Raw genomic sequence first — 24,724 nt, forward strand, 5'->3', positions numbered from 1 at the left:
AAACATCACACCATTACTCCAACTTCAACCCCCTAAACTGCTCACAAGAAGGGTTTAATGATTTAATGCTTTAACTCTCCCATCAGCATAGTGCAGTAAAAATCTGGGTTTCTCCAACCAGGCCATTTTTAGCTGCTCAGTGATCTAATTTTGACCCTGTTTTGTCCACTGGAGTTGCCATCTTCTTTCTTCCAGACAGCTATGACACACAAGCTGGTTGTCTTTTGTTGTAGCCCCCATTTGCTATGGAACGACGAGTTGATGCACCCGAGTTGTATGAGGCTGCTGTTTGTTTGATCGTTCTCTGTGTGGCTGTGATATTTTTTCATCATGCTCGACCACTTTCTTTGAATTTTTTACATCCACAGTATGTCCTTCTGGGTAAAATTCTAATAAGGGTAAAGTTCCTTTCACAATGCGTTTTTGCCCACATTCGCTAGTCCCATCGGGGCTTGTGTCTGATCCCCACACAAAACAAGATTGGGGTGTGTGCGCCAACTTAGTTATTGAGTAGAATGGTGCCGACAGAGTCAACATGTGCTCTGATGTGCATCATTTTCAGGCGTATAGAATTACTGGAGGAGGACATTCACACGTAGTAGTCTGTGTCTAGTTGTCTCCCTCCAGTAGGCGTGCACGCTCAAAAATTATGCACATCAAAGCAAATATTGACTCTGTCGTCACTATTATAATCAATGGCCCCATTGATGCACATTCCTGTATCCTGTTTTGTGGAGGATTCAGATACAAACCCCGACGGGACCAATTAAATTGGGTAAAAATGCAATCTGAAAGGAGCCTTAGGCCAGAGTCACACTAAGCGTATGAAAAATCAGTCCGAGTATCCCTGCCGAGAGTCGCACTAGTGTAATGCGTATGTCATGTGAGTACAATCCGATTTTTCACACATAGCATCCGATTTACACCCAAACGCACTGCGATTGCTATCCGATTGCAATGCGATTTTAACATGAGCTTTTACATACAGCAATTCTTTATGTTATTTACACATCGTTTTCAAAGGAAATATTCATCAAAACACACACACACATATATATATTGTAAGGTTCCACCAGAGTGGATGGGGATTACTCACTTTGCAGGTCTTTGAGGTAAACACTCGCTCAGGGTTAAAATGAAGCCATTCAGTTTATTACTAAGACAGTTCCATCAGCCATTTCACTGTCTATTAAACATTCAGCTTTAACACATGAATACAGTCTCTCACTGACCCCGGTCAGTATAATACGGACACCTGTCCGTTACCTGCTGGTGTCGGCCACACAGGTTCCCGGTTCCCTCTTGTCCTCAGAGGTATCCATAAACATGGAACAAAATGCAGTCTTTTCCTGAAACATAGTTCTCACTGACACGGGTCAGTATAACACACGGTTGTCAAGACCGTTACCTGTTGGATCGCCACACAGGTTCTTGGATTCCTCTTGTCCTCAGAGTCATCCGATAAATGTCCATTCACACACAGTCTCTTTCTGACCTCGGTCAGTATCACACGGTTTTCAAGACCGTCCGCTTCTTTTGGCTTGGATTCGCCGGCACAGCTTCCTCAGGCTATGAGACGTCTGAGCCTGGAACATGGGAGCTCTGTCTGGGCTGACAGACTCCAACACACTCTCTCTTCAGCCAAAATGGGGTACAGTGAGCCCCCTCACCATAGTGTATGGTACATGGGTAGCCAGACCCTCCCAACTCTCATAGCTCCCCGTAGCCCAGATCCAAATGTGAACACCAACACTTAAAAATCTGCGTACACTTAAGAAAAACACTCTGGGCTACATCACAGGGAGCTACCATCCCTGTGACACATACCTTCCATTAACCACTTGACCACCAGTCACACCACAATACATATATATATATATATATATATATATACAGTATATATATATATATATATATATACAGTATATATATATACACAACTCTGGCAAAAATAAAGAGATCACTGCACAGTTTTATAAAAATCAGCTTCTCTACATGTATGACAGCCATTCCATTCCAGTGTCAGTTGAATTCCATCCAGAGTACACCTCCTTCTACTTAATGTGCTTCTGATTAGGTGATCACCTGAACCAAATCGTATTTAACAAAGGAAAGTATAAAAAACCCTGCTGTGGTGTTCACAATCCTCTTGCAATAGGACAAGCTGGATGGAAAAACAAGTGCTAGTAATATCCCAAAAGTAATAGGAATGAAAAAAATAAGTTTTAACCATGCCAAAGGAGTTAAAAAAAAGTCTTGAGTGAGGAAAAGAAGGGCTCAATTCTGGCTTTACAAGCAGAGGGATACAGTGAGCATCACTAGCAGAGGGATACAGTGAGCGTCATGTTGCCTCCATCCTTAAAATTTCTAAGACGTAGTCCATTACAACAATATCAAGCAGCAGACATTGGGGACAACAAAGCTACAGACCGGCAGAAGGAGAAAACGACTCTCCACTGACCAGGATGACCGTCATCTTATTCGAATGTCACTCAACAACCGCAGGATGACATCAAGTGACCTACAAAAGGAATGGCAAATGGCAGCTGGGGTGAAGTGCACGGCAACAACAGTTTGTAACAGGCTCCTAGAGGCAGGGCTCAAGTCATATAAAGCTAGAAAAAAGCCTTTCATCAATGAGAAGCAAAGGAGAGCCAGGCTGAAGTTTGCCAAAGACCATAAGGATTGGACCCTAGAGCCTGGAGTAAGGTAATCTTCTCTGATCAGTCTAATTTTCAGCTTTGCCCAACACCTGGTCGTCTAATGGTTAGACGGAGACCTGGAGAGGCGTACAAGCCAGTGTGTCTAGCACCCACTGTGAAATTTGGTGAAGGATCGGTGATGATCTTGGGATTCTTCAGCAAGGCTGGAATTGGCCAGGTTAATCTTTGCAAAGGACGTGTGAATCAAGTCGCATACAAGGTTATCCTGGAAAAACATTTGATTCCTTCTGCTCATGAAAAGTTCCCCAACTCTGAGGACTGGTTTTTCCAGCAGGACAATACGCCATGCCACACAACTAGGTCAATCAATGTGTGGATGAAGGACCACCACATCAAAGCCCTGTCATTGGCAGCCCTATCTCCAGACCTGAACCCCAATTAAAACCTCTGGAATGTAATCAAGAGGAAGATGGATAGTCGCAAGCCATCAAACATAGAAGAACTGCTTACATTTTTGTACCAGGAGTGGCATAAGGTCACGCATTAAAAATCATGATTATTCCACAAAATATTGATTTCTGAACTCTTCCTGAGTTAAAACATTAGTATTGTTGTTTCTAAATGATTGTGAACTTGTTTTCTTAGCAATATTTTAGGTCTGCAAGCACTGCATTTTTTTGTTCTTTTGACCATTTCCCATTTTCTGAAAATAAATACAAAATTTAGTGCTTGGAAATTTGAAGACATGTTGTCAGTAGTTTATAGAATAAAAGAGCAATTTACATTACACTCAAAAATATATCTATAAAGAGAAAAATCAGACAAAACTGGAAATTTTGCAGTGGTCTCTTAATTTTTGCCAGAGCTGTATATAGCTCTGGCAAAAATTAAGAGACCACCACATCAAAACCCTGTCATGGGCAGTTTATTCTCCAGACCTGAACCCCATTGAAAACCTCTGGAATGTAATCAAGAGGATGATGGATAGTCACAAGCCATCAAACAAAGAAGAAATGCTTACATTTTTACGCCAGAAGCAGTGAGAAAGACTGGTGGCAAGCATGTCAAGACGCATGAAAGCTGTGATTAAAAATCATGGTTATTCCACAAAATATTGATTTCTGAACTCTTCCTGAGTTAAAACTTTAGTATTGTTGTTTCTAAATGATTAATAACTTGTTATCTTTGCCTTATTTGAGGTCTGAAAGCACTGTTGTTTTTTAGTTTTGACTATTTCTCCTTTTCAGAAGAAAAAAACCCAAAATGTATTGCTTGGAAATTTGGAGACATGTTGTCAGTGGTTTATAGACTAAAAGAACAGTTTACATTTTACTCAAAAATATGCCTATAAAGAGAAAAATCAGACAAACTGAACATTTGAAAGTGGTCTCTTAAGTTTTGCCAGAGCTGTATATCTCTGCGGAAAGGTGAGGAATTTTTTTGTTTGTTCTTTTAAACTGTTTTGCAAAGGATGAGGGCATTGAGGGAATGGGTGAGGTCGTAAGTATGGCTTCATTATTAAAGGAGTCTGTGTCATTCTTTTAATTAAAGGACTTTTTTCTGAGTGTCTGTGATTTCATACAATGTGACTATGGGGTTAGTAATAGGGGCATCTTATTGACGCCTCTCTATTACTAACCTCATGGCTTGATCAACCCCCCCAACTATCATCCCACTTGCCACCGCAACAGGGCAAGTGGGAAGAGCGAGGCTAAGTACATCTTAGAGATGCACCTTTTCTGGGGTGGCTGAGAGCTGATGTTTTTAGTCTGGGGGGCAGTATCCATGGCCCCTTCCTAGGCTATTAATATCAGCCCACAGATGGCTGCATAGCCTTTGCTGGTTAATAATTATAGGGGGAACCTACATCTTTTTTTTTTAGGGTCCCCCATTTTAATAGCCAGTAAAGGCTAAGTATACAGCTGTAAGCTGATATTAACAGCCTGGGAAGCTCCATAGGTATTACCCCCTTCCTTGCTATAAACATTGACCCCCAGCCGTTGGTTTTCTCTCTGCTGGTTACGAAAATTGAGCAGGAGCCCACACCATTTTTTTCCAAAAAAATAATCTTTTATTAATTAAGTACATGTAAAGTAATTTGCGCTCACACTGCACTAATTTTATTTTTCAGTGACATCTATATATCTATATCTATTTATATAATTGTCTCGTAATGTTTTCATTTCCTGTTCTGATGTCATATCCCAGAATTCCAAGTGGAGAAAGTTCACCGACCGCCATATTGGGACACCCAAGAGATGGGTGTCTCAGTATGGAAACTGCTGCTGGTACCAACCTATTGCACGGTATCACCAGCAGAACACCTTCTTATCACACACACACTCACATTCACACTCACACACTCACAGTCCCACTCACATTCAATCATACACTCACACTCACACTCTCACACACACTCATTGCCACTCACACTTAGACTCACACACTCAGACACACACTCACACTCATATTCACACTCACACACTCACTCACATTCACACTCACAATCACACACTCACATTCACACACACTCATACTCACAGTCACACTCACATTCACACTCTCATACTCACATTCACACTCTCACACTCATACACTGACACACACTCACATTCACACTCACATTCATACACACACACACACTCTCTCACACTCAGTCACACTCACACACTCACTCATACACTCACACTCATACTATTACACTCATATTCAGTCACACCCACACTCACACACTCATACTCACACACTCACGCAGCCTCTTGTGCGGTACCACCAGCGGAACACCATCGCACTGCGCCTGCACGAATTCCGTGCAGGAGCGGTCAATCATTCGGCTGATCCAGGTGGTAGATGCGTGATGTGTCTACATGCAGAGGAAGCCGGTCACATTAAAGGGGTTTTCCTATGAACAAAAGTTCATTTTAAATATTGTCTATGTCTGACCGTGTACGGAGCATACCACATCTCCTGGGCAGGGGAGGAAGCAAAAGACAATACTGGCATTACAGCAGGGGATCACTGAGGATTCATTTTGTGAGGTAAAATATTTCACTGACTGTTTTTAAGCAATACTTTACCTCACAAAATGTATCCTCTGCGATCTCCTGCTGTAATGTCAGTATTGTCTTTTGCTTCCTCACATGCCCAGGAGCTGTGGTATGTTCTGTACACGGTCAGACACAGGGGTGAGAGAAACAGAGCACAGGGGGAGACAGCACATGAGGGGAGAACACAGCACACGAAGGAGAGAGACAGCAGACAAGGGGGACAGCACATGGGGTAGACAGGTCAAAGAAGAGAGCACAGGCGGGAGAAGTCAGCACATGGGGAAAGAGAGAGTGGATAGGTGGGTGAGCAAATGGGGGAGAGATTCTCAATGCTGCAAAGCCTGCCCCCTTCGTGACATTACCGCCCTCCAGATGCGATAGCATCCGGCCTCCATCTAGTATTCTATATGTATTTACTGTATGTAATCCATCTCTTCTATCCTATCGGCTCCTGCAGTGATTTTACAGTACATGGCAGATTAATTGCTGGCTTTTTTTCTATGTATGTAATATATATACATATACTGTATATATATACTGTATATGTGTGTCACTGACATCTATATATCTATTGTAACCTGTCACTGTGATTTTACTGTATGCGGCACATGAATTGCTGGCTTTTCTTCTATGTAATATATATACATATATATGTGTGTGTGCCACTGACATCTATATATCTATGTATTCTATGTGTATATATCTATTCTATCTATTCTATTCTAACCTGTCAGTATGATTTTACTGTATGCAGTACATGAATTGCAGGCTTTTCAAAGCACGCCAGTGAGTAAAAATCGGACAGCACTTGCATGGTCCGAGTGCTGTGCGATTTTTTTCTTTCACCCATAGGCTTGCATTGACGAGTCTTGGTGACAATCGCAGCATGCTGTGATTTTACACGCACAGCAAATACAGTAGAGAATATAAACAGTGATGTGAGCTGCCCCATAGATTAACACTGGGCCAATGTTTTCTCGCATAGCACTCGCCAGTATTCTACGGTAGTGTGATGGCGGCCTTAGTCCAAGGCTCCAGGATAGGGGGGGTCAATGGCCAGATTGCCTCTATTATAATCCAAAATTGTGATGACACAAGGTAGCAGAGAATGAACTAAGGATAAATTCATGCCGCTCTGTTACTCCCTGTATACATTACATGCTTCCCTGTGGCTTCTTGGTCTGTGCCCTCTCTATGACTCAGGCGGTGTATTAATGTCATTGCTCGGCCTTCATCATTCAGCAGGATTTCCACCAGAAGGGGCTACATTGGATAATTATATATTAGTGGTGAAGGGCATATTTTTATTCAGAGTGCAGTGTAGTACATTTTTTATTCATGTATATGAAACATTATTTTTTTCAGGGAATTGGTGATCCGTGCGGCAAACTCTGCAGAGACAAGTCGTGGCTATAAGATGTTGATGTGATGGTCTGACCAAATTTAGAAGAAATGAAAGAAAATGACTGAGACATCACTGGTAGATCTGTATGGCTTGCAGATAGATGATGGGGGTAGCAGTCTTGTTTCTCAAACAACCTGCCTTATTAGGTATAGTGCTGTCCATTGTTATAAAGTATCCTCTATTATTATGTATAGCGATGCTCTCTGTTACATACTGTACTCTCCTAATATACTGTAGATAGCACCATATGTTTCTATACACAGTTCTTACTTTATTAATAATAGCACCATCCAATATTATATAGTGTCCTCCCTTAGTATCTACAGTAACTGATGGTTATGTGTTTTTTTTTTTTGCATGTGGAGTCCAGTGAAGTCCGATGTGCCAAATTCTTAAAAGGGTTGTCTAGAACTTTAACATTGATGGCCTATCCTTAGCATAGGCTATCAATGTCTGATTGGTGATAATGCAACACACGGCACCCCCGCTGACCAGCTGTTCCCGTTGTTGTCGGCAGCTGGAACTACTCAGTTGCAGAGCTGCAGAGCTGCAAAGCTACGTCAACTGCGTAATGCACATTTTCCATCGGGAACAGCTGATTAGTGTGGGTATTGGGTGTTGCACCCCCACCTATCAGAGATCCTAATGATAGGCCATCAATGTTAAAGTTCCATACAACCCCTTTAAAAAACTTGTCATATATTTTAGTGGCTGTGTGCCACCCCTAGAAATGTATTTCGGTTAGGGACTTTTGTGGTGTAAATTATGATGAATTTTTCGACTGTACTTGGCCAAGTTTCGTCTTCTTCGTGTTAAGCTTCATCCAGTTTTCAAAAAGCCTCCCTGATGACTGTGTGAATAAGCACATAAAAAAAAGTATCAGTCTCCAAAGAATCATGGTCCCAGTGCAGCTTTTCCTTCATGATATACATGACAAAGGGGGTATTCGAGATTCCTCGTAGATCCTATACCTGAATCCGTAACCCCAGCCCCTTTACCTCAACCGTCTCATTACCCCCCCTTATAATAAAGACCCAAGCCAAGGATGTTGGATAATTTGGCCACAGCAGCCATTTATTTAACATAAAACAAACATTACATTAAATCACAACCGAGAGGGGGCGGTCCTCGAAGCCCGAACCCAAAATTCCAAGATGTTAACCATCCCGTATGGCCCCAGGTCGAGTTCTTTACCTCCAGCCGTAAAGCACCAGCTCAGAGGCAACAGAACAACCCGCCTGTCCAGAACCATTAGCCTCTCCCAGATCCTTCTCCCGTCCTCGGGATACCTAAAATGGTCGTCCAATAAGCCCGCTCTGGAGGGAGTCCAGGACCCCATTCCGGTCCCCCCCCCAGGGTGTCCAGCCTCACCAACTTCGAGGACCCCCCCTGCGCACAACTGCCATGACAAAAACTTACAGACAATGAAATGGATTGAATACACCTACTTACAATCATAGACTAGATTGAAACAAAGGGGAGGGTGGGTGGGAGATTCCTATTGCTGCCAATGTGTACCCAAAATGGTTGTCCCTCTAAAATGGCTTCCCTTTTTATACGAACAGCCCGTGCCCCCTCCCCCCAACCCATGTGACCGACCCACAACTTAGCCCAGCCCATCCATGCCAGCCCAGAAAATTAACCCCCTATTCAATGTTCTATACACCAACCACCTCCGTATCTACTTCCCTCTCTACCCTGTCATGCCGGCCTCCCTTTTACGGCCTATGGCCTAGTACGGCCTCACTTGACAAAGGGGGTATTCGAGATTCCTCGTAGATCCTATACCTGAATCCGTAACCCCAGCCCCTTTAACTCAACCGTCTCATTACCCCCCTTATAATAAAGACCCAAGCCAAGGATGTTGGATAATTTGGCCACAGCAGCCATTTATTTAACATAAAACAAACATTACATTAAATCACAACCGAGAGGGGGCGGTCCTCGAAGCCCGAAACCAAAATTCCAAGATGTTAACCATCCCGTATGGCCCCAGGTCGAGTTCTTTACCTCCAGCCGTAAAGCACCAGCTCAGAGGCACCAGAACAACCCGCCTGTCCAGAACCATTAGCCTCCCCCAGATCCTTCTCCCGTCCTCGGGATACCTAAAATGGTCGTCCACTTAAGCCCGCTCTGGAGGGAGTCCAGGACCCCATTCCGGTCCCCCGCCCCCAGGGCGTCCAGCCTCACCAACTTCGAGGACCCCCCCTGCGCCATCAACACAAATGTTTTGACCCTCGCCTCAAACATTTGTGTCCCTCCACACCTGCAAACCTTTTTCAATGCCTTCTTGCACCGCTAGACACCACATGTCCAACCCCACAGCATTGAGATGAACTCCGTCCTTTCTCCAGAACTACCCTTGTCCCGACTCCAGATCCAAATGACGCACCACGATCGCACCGTTTCGTGCCATAAAACGAGCCACTGCCCTATTCACTTTAATTCTGGCCCTATTAATGCCCTGAACAGACCGAACCCCATGCCATACTTTTCTCGGGATAATATCCTACCAAATGATCAGTAACCTAGGGAACATCGCCCACAGTCGCAGCATGTCAAATTTAATGTCGGTGATCAATTCGCGGCATGGCCGCTTTCCCATATCGTTACCCCCTAAGTGTATGACCAGTAACTCTGGGGGGCAATCCAGTCTTGCGAATCTGTGGAATTCCGGAAGGAGCTGTCTCCAGACCATGCCCCGCTTTCCGATCCATCTCACGACGGCTGCATCACGAGGCACACCCAGCTGTCTCCCGTCCGGTCGAACTGCCGCTCTCAGTGCTGCCCTGAAAACGAACGAGTGCCCCATGATCCAACAGAGGAGATGTGCGGACTCTGAAAAGAAACAACAACACTTATCAACTACAATAAGCCACCGCCGTGTTTACACCAAAGTAGGGCGAACTTATGAGCGAAACCGCGCCGATTCCCAACGCCCAATCCTCTTAACCACCTCTTCGCCCAAGCCTTTTTTTGCCGCTTCCGTGGCTGCTCCGATGCGAAAGGAATGGCCACTAAAGTTTTTGGACGGAATGCCCCCTTTTTCCAAGCACGCCCGAAAAACTGTTACAAACTGATAGCGCGACAAAAACGAACCATCCTCATGAACCAAAAGAGGAGAATCCGGAACGCCCACATCGCCCAAAAATTTTTTTTACACATGTAACTGGACACATGGGGGAACCCCCAACCTTGAAAAGAACAGTTTTGCAACCTTTACCCATTTTATCCGTTTTTGACCTTCGAATGAATATAACTAATCTATCCCCATAGACGTCAACATCATGCCTCAAAAGGCCACCTTTCCTTTTCTTTGATGGACTAACCAACTCCCCAATCCGAAAAGCCCCGAAAAAGGCCAAAGAAAACGCTGCTCTGAATAGAGCCCTTTCCCACTGAGAAAAACAGACCAAACCTAACTGGCCTTCCAAAATTAACAATATCTCGTACGATACAGGCCGTCTCCCATCCACCGACTTCCAGCCTTTCCTCCAACCTTTTAACGCTTGTTGTACTAAAAAATTCTTCGTCAAATCCCGCAAGCCTCTAAATTTAAAGCCGAACGCCAAGCCAGACATGAAATTATTAATTTTTGGCACCGACCAACCTGACTCCCAACCGTGCCCCACCAGCATCAATAGCTTACTTTCCTCATCCATCTCATCGTTCAGGGAAGACTTCCATTCTTCCCAAATGCTCCAAGATTTCCTGTAATGGGACCAAGTTCCTTCCGACAATGATCTGGATAGCAAATCTCTTACCGCGCCAACGGGAGGTTCCATAACTCCGCGGGACACCTCAACCCCCCTATCGACGATTGTGGGGCCAGTGCTCGAAAACGATCCCACTGTGAAGCAAAAAGAGCATCAAGGATAGGAAACTTGACCTCAGAAGCAACCTCCGAAATGATCCACAAATTATTGCTTAAGCCTAACCAAACCAAATGTTGGAGCATTCTCATGACAGCTCCTTCTGAGGAAGACAAGGAATTCAGGGCCCTACCCGTGCCCACTGACTCACATCTGAAGCAAATCTTTTTGTTCTGAATTCTCGACCCCCATAGTGACAACGCGACAATTATGGGAAATATCTCTCGCACCACCTGGCTAGATGACAAACCCAACTCCTTCCATGTTTTCGGCCAGACTTCCCTTAGCCATTCCCTCTGGAAGAATGTACAAAAACCATTGCCATCCGATAAGCCCACCAAAAGACCCAGCTCCTCGGCCGGCACAACCGATGCAATCCACATGGACCTACCATTGTAGGAATCAAGGAACAAGGCCCACACTTTCAAATCATCGCAAACTTCCTTTTTTAGTCTGATATAGTGGTTCGGGGATCGAACCCCAACCGTCGCCAAAGACAACCTGCGACAAAAGGCCCTCCCCATGGGCATAATACGGCAAGCAAAATTCAACTTGCCCAGCAGGGACTGCACCTCCCATAAAGTTGCTTTCTTCAAACTGCTGACCCGGTGAACCTCTGCCCTCATCTCCGCCACCTTCTCCACTGGCAACCTGCACTCCATGTTTAGCGAGTCAATTTCAATGCCCAGGAAACTCAAAGAGGTAGCCGGGCCTACGGTTTTTTCCTGTGCCAATGGAACTCCAAAACGTTTAGCCAAACTCTCCATGGTACGCAACAACAACGAACAGTTGGTACTCTGCGCCGGGCCAACGAATAAGAAGTCATCAAGATAATGAATACATGACTTCAGGCTCGACACTTCCTTCACTGTCCACTCCAAAAACGTGCTGAAAGCCTCAAAGTAAGAACATGATAGTGAACAGCCCATAGGCAAACAACGATCCACGTAGAAACCCCCATTCCAAAAACAACCAAGAAGGTGCATACTATCTGGGTGGACTGGCAACAACCGGAAAGCCGATTCAATATACGTTTTTGCCAGCCATGAACCTTTTCCGCAAGCACGAACCCAATACAAAGCAGCGTCGAAGGATGTATACACCACCGAACACAGCTGCGGGTCTATGCCGTCGTTTACCGGAGAACCCTTCGGAAACGAGAGGTGATGAATGAGCCTAAACTTGTTAGGTTCCTTTTTTGGAACGACACCCAATGGAGAAACTCGCAGATTATCTAACGGAACTGAATCAAAGGGGCCTGCAATCCTACCCAGCGAAACTTCCTTAGATAACTTTTCAGACACCACCTCAGGAAACTGAAGTGCAGATTTCAGATTTTTGGTAGACAATTGAAACTCAACATCAACACTAGGAATCTTAAAACCATCCCTTAATAACAACGCTGCAGGCCTATCAGGGTACTCATTTAGAAAGTGCTCCATCTCTTCCAGACGGACCGGAGTCACTCCTTTTTTCAGTACCTTCTGAACCCCGGTTTTTTCCAGCTTTGAAGCATTTCGATGCCCCATGACTTCCCCCACACGAGGAACACTTATGTCTAAACTTACATTTTGTTCCAAATCTGCAGGAACCATCATTAAAGGCGAAGCACAGTCCCTTTTGCATTGACACCGAGTGTCCGGACTGTCCTGGACCCCCGGTGCCCCCTTGAAACCCCTGATAACTTTGTCCCACCCTAGTCGGAACCATCACCCTCATCCACAAAGCTATGTCCTTATGCTCCCAACGAATGCTTGGTCTAACCGCTTTCCTTTGGCGAAACTGTTCATCGTACCGCAACCAACCCTGCCCTCCGTAAACCCTGTATGCTTCTCCAATTGCATCCATATAACAGAATAGGCCTGAACAATTGTCCGGGGCCTTCTCCCCTAACACACTAGCCAGTATCGCGAACGCTTGCAACCAATTCGAAAAGGTTCTGGGAATTAGACGAAATCTCCTATCCTCATCCTCCCTCTTACTGTCTTCCCTTCTCACTCTATCCAGATTGAAACGTTCTAAAGGAAGCAGGGAGAATATCTCAATGTATTCACCCTTCCAAATCTTTTCCTTAACCTCGGGCTTCAGATGCGTACCTAGGGGGCCCTCGAAACAAACGTAAACTTCCCCTTTTGCCGCATCGCCGATACGTACGTCTTCATCTTTCTCTTTCTCAGCTACGTCTAATGGTGTAGCCCCTGAACTCTGCACCCCTAACCCCTCGCCGATAGCTGCTGAGTTGCTATCCACCGCTAATGAGCCTGGCAAAGTTGACCCTATTGGTCGACCCTGGCTCCCCGATTCCCTATCACCACCCAGCCAAGCTGACGTTGGAGAAACCCCACCCGGCACATTACTCAAGTCCCAAGACCGAACTAGCTCACGTAGGGTGTGTAAAAAGGACCCAGCCCCCATATTCCCTTCCCCTGCTAAGCCGACATTACCCCTACTATCACGTAAAGACAAAGAAGGGTTAACATTATGCTCAGTATACGCCTCACCTAGCTGCCTGGGTGCTAGATCCATGGTCCAGGCGAGAAGAGACCGCACCCGTCCCTGGGCCGATCGTTGGCTCGTTTCGCCGGTCGCTGTCCTCCAACGAATCCTGCCGAGACGCACCCCTCTGCGACGACATCCAGCTTCTTGGACCGAGTTCCGAGGAGCCAGCTAATTGCTGCCCGTTTCTTCTTCTCCACGGAGATGCTTGCCGCTGCTGGATATCCTCCCAGGGACCCCCTGCGCTGCAAAACCCCGCGCTGACCCAGGCGTCCCTCCCCCCTAAGGCAGCTGGCTGCCGACCGTACCCCTGATCTACTCCAGAGCTGCTGCATCCACCATAGCCTCTCTCCCCTCCCTCTCCCAGGCCAGCCAAATGCTGCCCGTGCTGCTGAGCTCCTACAGAGCTGTCATGTTGCACCTGGTACCGTTCACCTCCCCCCCTTGGACGGCCAAGTGCTGCCTGCCCACTCCAGGCACCCCAGCGTTCCCATGGTCACTCCAATCCCTGCTAGCCTCCCCCATATGCACAGGGGGCTGCTGACTTCCAACCCCTAAACCCCCCATACTCCCCAAATGGTAACAGCCCCGGAGCTCTCTCCCCCCCGGGGGTTCTGGCAACTGACATGCAGCCGGCGAAGACGTGCTCCCCGCTGTGAGCGGGTGGGCGGAGCTACAACTGCCGCCGTGGAGCACCAGAGATCCTGGCCCCCGTTCCCCCGGTACCTCCGGCTGTGTTTGCAGAGCGGTCGCTGCGTCAGCCTGCAGCCCCGCCGCCCCCACGTCCCGGCCATTGGTCTCATTACCTCGGGCGGCCTGTGCTCTCGGCCGGTGGGCGGGGCTACGACTCCTCACTCCTGTGCTGGATCCACGCCGAGAGGCCTGTGCCGCAGGCCCCCGCCGACTCGCTGTGTCTCCTCTCCCACGCAGAGCGGGGCCTGTTCCATGTTGAGGCCCCGCCGTACCAGGACCCGGATCCATATTCCCTGCTGTGTCATGAGAAGGAGGGGGAGCCGATACTCCCCCCCGTGGCAGGCCCCGCCGACCAGCAGGATTCCTCCCGGTTCTTTGTCTGCGTGCGCCAGCCCTGCAGCTCGCAGCTTGTACCGGAGGGTCCCTGGAGGGGCTCCTAATACGGCGCCGGACCCGAGGGGTGGGCTCAGGACTAAGGCGCACCGGAGGCCTAGATCTCCGTGGCCGACGTTCCTCTAGTTGGGGTTGAGGGGACCCCGCCACCCCGTGGAGCAGATCCTGGACATAAGACTGCAACCATCCTGCGCCCCGGGAACCCGCGGCATCCCTCAGCATCTGGAGAACGGACTCGATCTCCATAATGACAGGTACCTCAGATTCCTATTGCTGCCAATGTGTACCCAAAATGGTTGTCCCTCTAAAATGGCTTCCCCTTTTTATACGAACAGCCCGTGCCCCCTCCCCCCCCAACCTATGTGACCGACCCACAACTTAGCCCAGCCCATCCATGCCAGCCCAGAAAATTAACCCCCTATTCAATGTTCTATACACCAACCACCTCCGTATCTACTTCCCTCTCTACCCTGTCATGCCGGCCTCCCTTTTACGGCCTATGGCCTAGTACGGCCTCACTATTCTGATCCATGTGTCCTTGTGAGGTTCACAGTGTTCACAGCATTAAATGAAAATTAAAACCAATTTGATATAAGCCTGAAACTTAGCCATATAGAAAGCAATGAGGAAAGTGTTTGTTTTTGCATTCTTGTCTGTCTGTCTGTCTTGTCTTGTCTGTACTATCTTTTCTCTGAGGATGGATTCATTACTGAATCGCTGATTGTTCCACTATTTGCATTTCAAGGGGTGAAATTAACATCAAATCTACATCCAATTTCCACATGTAACACATGTGGATTTTGTGTAGGATTCCTTACATAATGTGGAGACAGAGATCCTGATTCCAGCGATGTGTTACTTATCGGGCTATTTGCTGTAGATTTGATAAAATCACTGTTTTTATCAGCAGGAGATTATCACTGGAGGACTAGTAAACCTATTGCCGATGCTGCCTCTTTCTCTCCTGGTTCTCTTCCTACCTCTCTGACCGCTCCTTCACAGTATTTTTTGCTGGCTCCTCCTCCTCTCATCTTCCCCTTAGGGTCCCGTTACATTTAGCGATGCACCAGCGATCCCGACAACGATACGACCCGTTCAGGATCGCTGGTGCATCGCTAAATGGTCGCTAGGGAGCTGCCAAACAGGCAGATCTCACCAGCGACGCAGCAGCGATAAGCGATTCGTCGGCGGTCGCTCTTACCTTTCACACTGCAGTGATGATGACGACTTCCGCCTGGTTCCATGCGTCGCTAATCGGTGCCAGCAGGCCGCCAACGAGGAAAAAATGGCCCAGGATATTCCAGCGCGATCAGTGATATCCAGTGGGGGGGCAGGTCGCAGGTACGTGTCACACAAAGCAAGATCGCGAGCGATCTCGCTATGTGTAAAAGGCCCTTTACTGTTGGGGTTCCTCAAGGATCGGCCCTAGGCCCCTCCTCTTCTCCTTATATACTGCCTCTATTGGACAAATCATCCGCAGATTTGGTTTCCATTATCATCTCTGTGCTGATGACAACCAAATATACACCTCTTTTCCTGACATTGCCTTCACTTTAATACAAAATACCAGGGATTGTCTTTCCGCTGACTCTAACATCAAGTCATCCCTCTATCTGAAAGTGAATCCAAAACTGAACTCCTTGTGTTTTCTCCCTCTACTAACCTACCCATAAACGATTTTGCAAGCTCCTTGTGCGGTGCAACCATAACTCCAAAGCAGCAAGCTCGCTGTCTTGGTGCCATATTTAACACTGAACGTTTCCTTATTCCCTATATCCAATCACTCACTCGCTAGGGTCAGCTGCATCTTAAAAACATCTCTGACCTTTTCTCACCTTTGAAACTGCATTAAATATTATTGTCACTCTTATTCACATTCGTCTGGACTACTGCAAATCTCTTCTGATCAGTTTCCCTCTAACCAAATTTTCTCTTCTCCAATCCCTCCTGAATGCGGCAGCCAGAATAGTATTTCTATCAGCAGTTTCAGTGATGCCTCCACCCTGTGCCAGTCATTACACTGGTTACCCATTCACTACAGAATACAATATAAATTAATATCTCTCACCCACAAAGCTCTCCACAGTTCTGCACCATTCTATATCTCATCCCTCATTTCTATCACCCTTCCTGTGCCCTCCGTTCTGTAATTGATCTAAGGCTAACATTCTCCATAATCAGAACCTCACATTTCCTTCTCCAAGACTTCTCTCATACTTCACCAGTTTTCTGGAATGCACTACCCCGGACGATCTGACTAATATCCAGCCTGCATGTTTTTAAGTGTGCTTTAAAAACACATCTGTTTAGACAAGCCTATTACCTGAACTCACTAACTTGACTCTTCCCTGTTCCATCCTATATGTTAATCTGCTCCTGCCTATTCATCTGTCACCACATCCTCCATGCACCCAGTAATGGCACTAAGACAGATCTTGGCTGATGACCAGATGATGCTGCTTAATATGAAAACCCTTATTTATTATAATGGTGGGGCTGGACCGTACATAACAAGCACGTTCTACTTATTGTGTCCACCCTACTTCCTTATAGATTGTACGCTTATGAGCAGGGCCCCCACATCTGTAACTGCTGCAATGTGTTCATTGTATCTTGTTTATTGCCTGTACATGTCCCTGCTTAGGCCTGTTTCACACTTCCGTTTGTTTCCATCAGTTAAAATCCGTCGTTTTGCATAAAAAACGGATCCGCCATTTTTTTGGCGGATCTGTTTTTTTCCCATTGACTTACATTAGCGGCGGATTTTAACGGATGGTCATCCGTTTTTTGATGGATCCGCCAAAATTTTGGCGTCCGCTTACTTGAGTGGACGGACAATGAAACGTTTTTGTCTGCGCGGATCCGCTTTTTTACACTGAGCATGCCTGGAAGAATTTCCTTCCCATAAATTTAACCCCAAATATCTCTCTCTCTCTTTTTCCAGGCTGCGGTTCCTTTAAATTTCCGACTTCAACGGATCCGTCAAAACAACGGTTCGGTGGCATACGTTGTGTCACAACGGAAACGGATCCGTCTTTTGCAATTTTTCACGGATTGCAACTGACCAAAAAAAACGAAGTGTGAAAGAGGCCTTAATTTTATAGTCCTGTGGAATATGTTAGTGCTATTGAAATACAAATTATTATTATATTTTTAGTACACATTTTTCCATTTTTATGTAGGATGCAACCAGGCTCTTTAGTGTTGGTTGAGTTTATTGGGGCATCTGTCTTGTGGGGTGCACTTACATAGTGTTGGCAGCCTGCCTGATCTTAAGGGCCTGTCACACTAAGCGATATCGCTACCAATATGGCTATAACGTCACTGGCTTTTGTGACGTTATAGCGATATCGCTATGTCTGATACTTACCCCCGACCGCTCCCCCGCTGGTTATCGCTGATCGCACGAGAACATCCTGGATCATTTCTCGTCGTCAGCTTCCTGCTGGGCTTCCTGTGGCGCCGACGAGCGACGCGTGGACGCGGGCGAGAGGACGTCAGGATCGCCTCATCTGACATGTAAGTAGCGACCCCTGACCCCTGCGATGTCGCTGGTGAGATCTGCCTGTGTGGCAGCTCACTAGCAACCACTTAGCGATGCACCAGCGATCCTGACCGCGTCATATCGCTGGTACATCGCTAAGTGTGACAGTACCTTAACACTGCAGGTGTCATCAATAGGCTGTGAGTCAGACACTGCACATGTATCTGTGTGACTGGCGTCCTATGCAAGCTCCATCTCCATGAATTGGTAGGTTTGTGAGTGGCTGTTTGCATCAATATTTTTCACCTGTGTTGCCCCCCCGCCTTTATCATGGGGGTCTGCTGTATCCTGTTGGTGCAATGGTAATCTGATCTCCTGTTGCTAAAGCTGCATCTTTTTCTGTGATGTTTTGTTTAACTCCTTCATGACCCAGTCTATTTTGACCTTAATGACCAGGCCATTTTTTGCAATTCTGACCAGTGTCCCTTTATGAGGTAATAACTCAGGAACGCTTCAATGGATCCTAGCGATTCTGAGAATGTTTTTTCGTGACATATTGGGCTTCATGTTAGTGGTAAATTTAGGTCGATAATTTTTGCGTTTATTTGTGAAAAACCGGAAATTTGGTGAAAATTTCACAATTTTCAAATTTTGAATTTTTATTCTGTTAAACCAGAGAGTTATGTGACACAAAATAGTTAATAAATAACATTTCCCACATGTCTACTTTACATCAGCACAATTTTGGAAACAATTTTTTTTTTTGTTAAGAAGTTATAAGGGATAAAAGTTGACCAGCGATTTCTCATTTTTACAACAAAATTTACCAAACCATTTTTTTTAGGGACCACCTCACATTTGAAGCCACTTTGAGGGGTCTATATGGCAGAAAATACCCAAAAGTGTCACCATTCTAAAAACTGCACCCCTCAAGCTACTCAAAACTACATTCAAGAAGATTATTAACCCTTCAGGTGCTTCACAGGAACTAAAGCAACGTGAAAGGAAAAAATGTACATTTTAATCTTTCCAACAAAAATTTTCTTTTAGCATCAATTTTTTCATTTTCACATGGGCAACAGGATAAAATGGTACCTAAAATTTGTTGGGCAATTTCTCCTGAGTACACCGATACCTCATATGTGGTCATAAACCACTGTTTGGGTGCACGGCAGGGGTCAGAAGGGAAGGAGCGCCATTTGACTTTTTGAATAGAAAATTACAGTTAGGTCCATATATATTTGGACAGAGACAGCATTTTTCTAATTTTGGTTCTACACATTACCACAATGAATTTTAAACAAAACAATTCAGATGCAGTTGAAGTTCAGACTTTCAGCTTTCATTTGAGGGTATCCACATTAAAATTGGATGAAGGGTTTAGGAGTTTCAGCTCCTTAACATGTGCCATCCTGTTTTTAAAGGGAAAAAAAGTAATTGGACAGATTAAAGGGAATCTGTCACGCTTTTTTTGCCCTATTGACTGCCAGCCTAGACATCGGGGGCTTATCTACAGCATTCTGTAATGCTGTAGATAAGCCTCCGATGTAACCTGAAAGAGAAGAAAAACACGTTATATTATACTCACGGAGGTGGGCGGTCTGGTCCGATGGGTGTCGCCGTCCCGTCCGGCGCCTCCCTTCTTCATGCGATGTCGTCTTCTTCTCCTGTCCTGTAATGGCTCCGGCGCAGGCGCACTGCTCTGCCCTGTTGAGGGCAGAGCAGAATTCTGCAGTGTGCAGGCGCCAGACCTCTCCCGACGCCTGCGCACTGCAGAATTCTGCTCTGCCCTCAAGAGGGCAGAGCAGTGCACCTGCGCCGGAGCCATTACAGGATGGGAGAAGAGGACAACATCGCATGAAGAAGGGAGGCGCCGGACGGGACGGCGACACCCATCGGACCGGACGGCCCACCTCCGTGAGTATAATATAACGTGTTTTTCTTCTCTTTCAGGTTACATCGGAGGCTTATCTACAGCAATACAGAATGCTGTAGATAAGCCCCCGATGTCTATGCCGGCAGCCAATAGGGCAAAAAAAGCGTGACAGATTCCCTTTTAATAATTGTAAATAAAATGTTCATTTCTAGTGCTTGGTTGAAAACCCTTTGTTGGCAATGACTGCCTGAAGTCTTGAACTCATGGACATCACCAGACGCTGTGTTTCCTCATTTTTGATGCTCTGCCAGGCCTTCACTGCGGTGGTTTTCAGTTGCTGTTTGTTTGTGGGCCTTTCTGTCTGAAGTATAGTCTTTAACAAGTGAAATGCATGCTCAATTGGGTTGAGATGAGGTGACTGACTTGGCCATTCAAGAATATTCCACTTCTTTGCTTTAATAAACTCCTGGGTTGCCTTGGCTTTATGTTTTGGGTCATTGTCCATCTGTAGCATGAACGACGACCAATCAGTTTGGCGGCATTTGGCTGGATCTGAGCACACAGTATGGCTCTGAATACCCCAGAATTCATTCGGCTGCTTCTGTCCTGTGTCACATCATCAATAAACACTAGTGACCCAGTCCCCCTGGCAGCCATGCAAGCCCAAGCCATCACACTGCCTCCACCGTGTTTTACAGATGATGTGGTATGCTTTGGATCATGAGCTGTACCACGCCTTCGCCATACTTTTCTCTTTCCATCATTCTGGTAGAGGTTGATCTTGGTTTCATCTGTTCAAAGAATGTTCTTCCAGAACTGTGCTGGCTTTTTTAGATGTTCTTTAGCAAAGTCCAGTCTAGCCTTTTTATTCTTGATGCTTATGAGTGGCTTGCACCGTGCAGTGAACCCAGGGGTGAACCTAGCCTCTCTGCTGCCTGAGGCGAACATCAAAATGACGCCCCCCCCGCACACAAAGTAAATTTTTATATCTATATTTTAAAAATGAGTACAATAGTGGACATTTTGATTTAGATAAATAGAAAAGAAAGGTGTCCAAACACAAGGATGTCAGCGCTATCACACGCACATACAAGAACAACACAGAAGTATCCAGAGCAAGGATCACTAATGGCAATAATAGGCCTGGAACAGGGCCGGACTGCCAGAAAGAAAGAAAGAACAGAGAGAAAGAAAAAAGAAAGAAAAAGAACAGAGAGAGAGAAAAAGAAAGATGAGAAAGAAAGAACAGAGAGGAAGAGAGAGAGAGGGGAAATAAATAAAAAACAGAGAGAGAAAGAAAGTGGGGAAAGAAAGAACAGAGAGAGAGAAATAGGAGAAACAAAGAAAGAACAGAGAAAGAGAAAGAGAAAGAAAGATGGGAAAGAAAGATAACAGAGAGAGAGAGAACAGAGAGAAAAAGAACAGAGAGAGAAAGAGAGGAAAGAAAGAACAGAGCGAGAGAAAGAAAGAATGAGGGGAAAGAGAGAACAGATAGAGAAAGAAAGAACAGAGAGAGAAAGAAAGGAAGAACAGAGAGAGAAAGAAAAAGCAGAGAGAGAAAGAAAGAAACATTAGAGAGAGAAAGAAAGAGGGGAAAGAAAGAAAGGAGAGAGAGATAAAGGAAGAGGGGAAAGAAAGAACAGAGAGAAAGAAAGAAGAGAGAGAAAGAGAGGAAAGAAAGAACAGAGAGAGAGAGAAAGAAAAAAGAAAGATTAGAGAGAGAAAGAACAGAGAGAGAAACTAAGAAAGATTCTATAAAGCAGCCTGGCTCCCACTGTAGTGCCCACCTGAGCCTCCCGATGTAGGACATATCATGATCTGCTCACATGGCCGGCATCCCTGAGTCCAAGGCAATCCCGCTGTCCGCACTGTCGGAGGACACGGTGATGGATCTGACGTATTCCCTGAAGTGCCTCCATGGTTCCGTCACAATCTCCTCCCGAAATTCCCTCATTTTCGGTCAGCTTCTAGCACGTCACTTCCGGTGGAACATTATGTGCGAATTTTAAAGTGCTCCTCGGGGCTCCGCCGTGTACTCCTGTGTCCGTGGGAAAAGTAAGCTTCTGGCCAAGGTAGAGGGGCAGACTCTCTCTCAAAATCGGGACTGTCCCGCTGGGAGGTATGGATGCCCCCCACCATACACCTTGTACACATATGGCTCCGCACACCTCATACATACACGGTTCCGCTTTTTATGCCTCGCACACACACGGTTCCACTCAGTACACACGGCTCCACTCCGTAAACCTCGTACACATGCGGCTCTGCCCCGTACACCTTTTACGCACCTGGCCACGCTCTGTACACCTTGTACACACATGGCTCCACTCCATAAACCTTGTACACATGTGGCTTTGCTCCATACACCTCGTACACACGCGGTTGCACTCCATACACATGTGACTCCACTCCGTACACACATGGCTCGGCTCCGCTCCATACACACACGGCTCAGCTCCGTACACTTCGTACACACAGGGCTCCGTTTTGTATGCCCCATACACACACAGCTCCACTCCGTACAACCCTTACACACGCGGCTCCGCTCCGTACACACGAGGCTCCGCTCCATACACACGCTGCTCCGCTCCGTACACACGTGGCTCCACTCCGTACACACGCGGCTCCACTCCGTACACCTCGCACACACGGCTCCACTCAGTACACACATGACTCCACTCCGTAAACCTCGTACACATGCGGCTCTGCTCTGTACACCTTTTACACACGTGGCGACGCTCTGTACTCCTTGTACACACACGGCTCCACTCTGTAAACCTTGTACACATGCGGCTTTGCTCCATACACCTCACACACACGCAGCTCCGCTCCATACACCCCGTACACACGCTGCTCCGCTCCATACAGACGCGGCTCCGCTCTGTCCAGAACTTCAAATGGCCTCATTATAGGTGCGGCCCTGAGTGAACCCTCTGTATTTACTTTCATGCAGTCTTTTCTTTATGATAGATTTGGATATTGATGCGCCTACCTCCTGGAGAGTGTTGTTCACTTGGTTGGCTGTTGTGAAGGGGTTTCTCTTCACCATGGAGATTATTCTGCGATCATCCACCACTGTTGTCTTCCGTGGGCGCCCAGGTCTTTTTGCATTGATGAGTTCACCAGTGCTTTCTTTCTTTCTCAGGATGTACCAAACTGTAGATTTTGCCACTCCTAATGTAGCAATTTCTCAGATGGTTTTTTTCTGTTTTTGCAGCTTAAGGATGTCTTGTTTCACCTGCATGGAGAGCTCCTTTGACTGCATGTTTCCTTCACAGCAAAACCTTCCAAATGCAAGCACCACACCTCAAATCAACTCCAGGCCTTTTATCTGCTTGAGAATGACATAATGAAGGGATTGCCCACACCTGTCCATGAAATAGCCTTGGAGTCAATTGTCCAATTACTTTTGGTCCCTTTAAAAACAGGGTGGCACATGTTAAGGAGCTGAAACTCCTAAACCCTTCATCCAATTTTAATGTGGATACCCTCAAATGAAAGCTGAAAGTCTGAACTTCAACTGCTTCTGAATTGTTTTGTTTAAAATTCATTGTGGTAATGTGTAGAACCAAAATTAGAAAAATGTTGTCTCTGTCCAAATATATATGGACCTAACTGTAGCTCCAATAGTTAGCGGTTGCCATGTCACATTCGGAGAGCCCCTGTGAGCCTAAACATTGGAGCACCCCCACAAGTGACCCCATTTTGGAAACTAGACCCCCCCAAGGAACTTATCTAGATGCATAGTGAGCACTTTGAACCCTCAGGTGCTACACAAATTGATCCGTAAAAAAAAAGTACTTTTTCTTCACAAAAATTTTCTTTTAGTCTCAATTTTTTCATTTTCACATGGGTAACAGGATAAAATGGATCCTAAAATTTGTTGGGCAATTTCTCCTGAGTACACTGATACCTCATATGTGGTCATGAACCACTGTCTGGGTGCACGGCAGGGCCCGGAAGGGAAGGAGCGCCATTTGACTTTTTGAATGGAAAATTAGCTCCAATCGTTAGCGGACACCATGTAGTGTTTGGAGAGCCCCTGTGTGCCTAAACAGTGGAGTACTCCCACAAGTGACCCCATTTTGGAAACTAGACCCCCCAAGGAACATATCTAGATGCATAGTGAGCACTTTGGACTCCCAGGTACTTCACAAATTGATCCGTAAAAAAGAAAAAGTACTTTTTTTCACAAAAATTTTCCTTTAGCCTCAATTTTTTCATTTTCACATGGGCAACAGGATAAAATGGATCATAAAATTTGTTGGGCAATTTCTCCTGAGTACACCGATACCTCATATGTGGTCATAAACCACTGTTTGGGAGCATGGCAGGGCCCAGAAGGGAAGGAGCGCCATTTGACTTTTTGAATGGAAAATTAGCTCCAATCGTTAATGTGGCGCCCCCAGGAGTATGGCCCCACCACAGTCACTTTGCCTTCCTCCAGGGAGGGTGATGTCATGCTTGGAAGCAGTGAAGGGTCTCTCTCGCAGTTAACCTATACATGCAACACAGTTCCACTCCAGGCCAGCAGGGGGGACTCTGAACCGGAATTGAGGGGAGGAGTGCTCTCTGAGGGCCAACAGGAAGGAGTGGTTAGTTAGTGTGAGAAGGTCCACGTGTGCAGACGTGTGGAGAGAAGCTGGAGGTTGAGCTGAGGAAGGAGAGCTCCCTCACAGTGAGAGCGCATGAACTGGAGCCTGGTCTCCACGGTTGTATGGATACTAACGGTCCTGCAACAGATACCAGAGGAGTAGGAAGCTGTAAATGCCCTACTCCCATCTAAGACTTGGAG

General features: G+C 46.2%; 1 protein-coding gene across 2 annotated transcripts in view; it reads left to right on the plus strand.

Moving 5' to 3' along the window:
- Positions 1 to 24,724, plus strand: part of SLC16A12 (solute carrier family 16 member 12) — a 192,397-nt gene that overhangs the window by 36,927 nt on the left and 130,746 nt on the right. Inside the window, exon 2 of one of the 2 annotated variants that reach the window (XM_073548172.1) lies at positions 7,076 to 7,261. The exons of the other annotated variant lie outside the window; for it this stretch is intronic. The gene's annotated coding sequence lies outside the window, so the exon portion shown is untranslated. The remainder of the gene's footprint in view (positions 1 to 7,075; positions 7,262 to 24,724) is intronic. 2 annotated transcript variants of the gene reach the window in all.

This window comes from Dendrobates tinctorius, unplaced genomic scaffold (assembly GCF_039654945.1).
Source record: "Dendrobates tinctorius isolate UK_male_01 unplaced genomic scaffold, ASM3965494v1 ptg000156l, whole genome shotgun sequence".
NCBI lineage: Eukaryota > Metazoa > Chordata > Amphibia > Anura > Dendrobatidae > Dendrobates > Dendrobates tinctorius.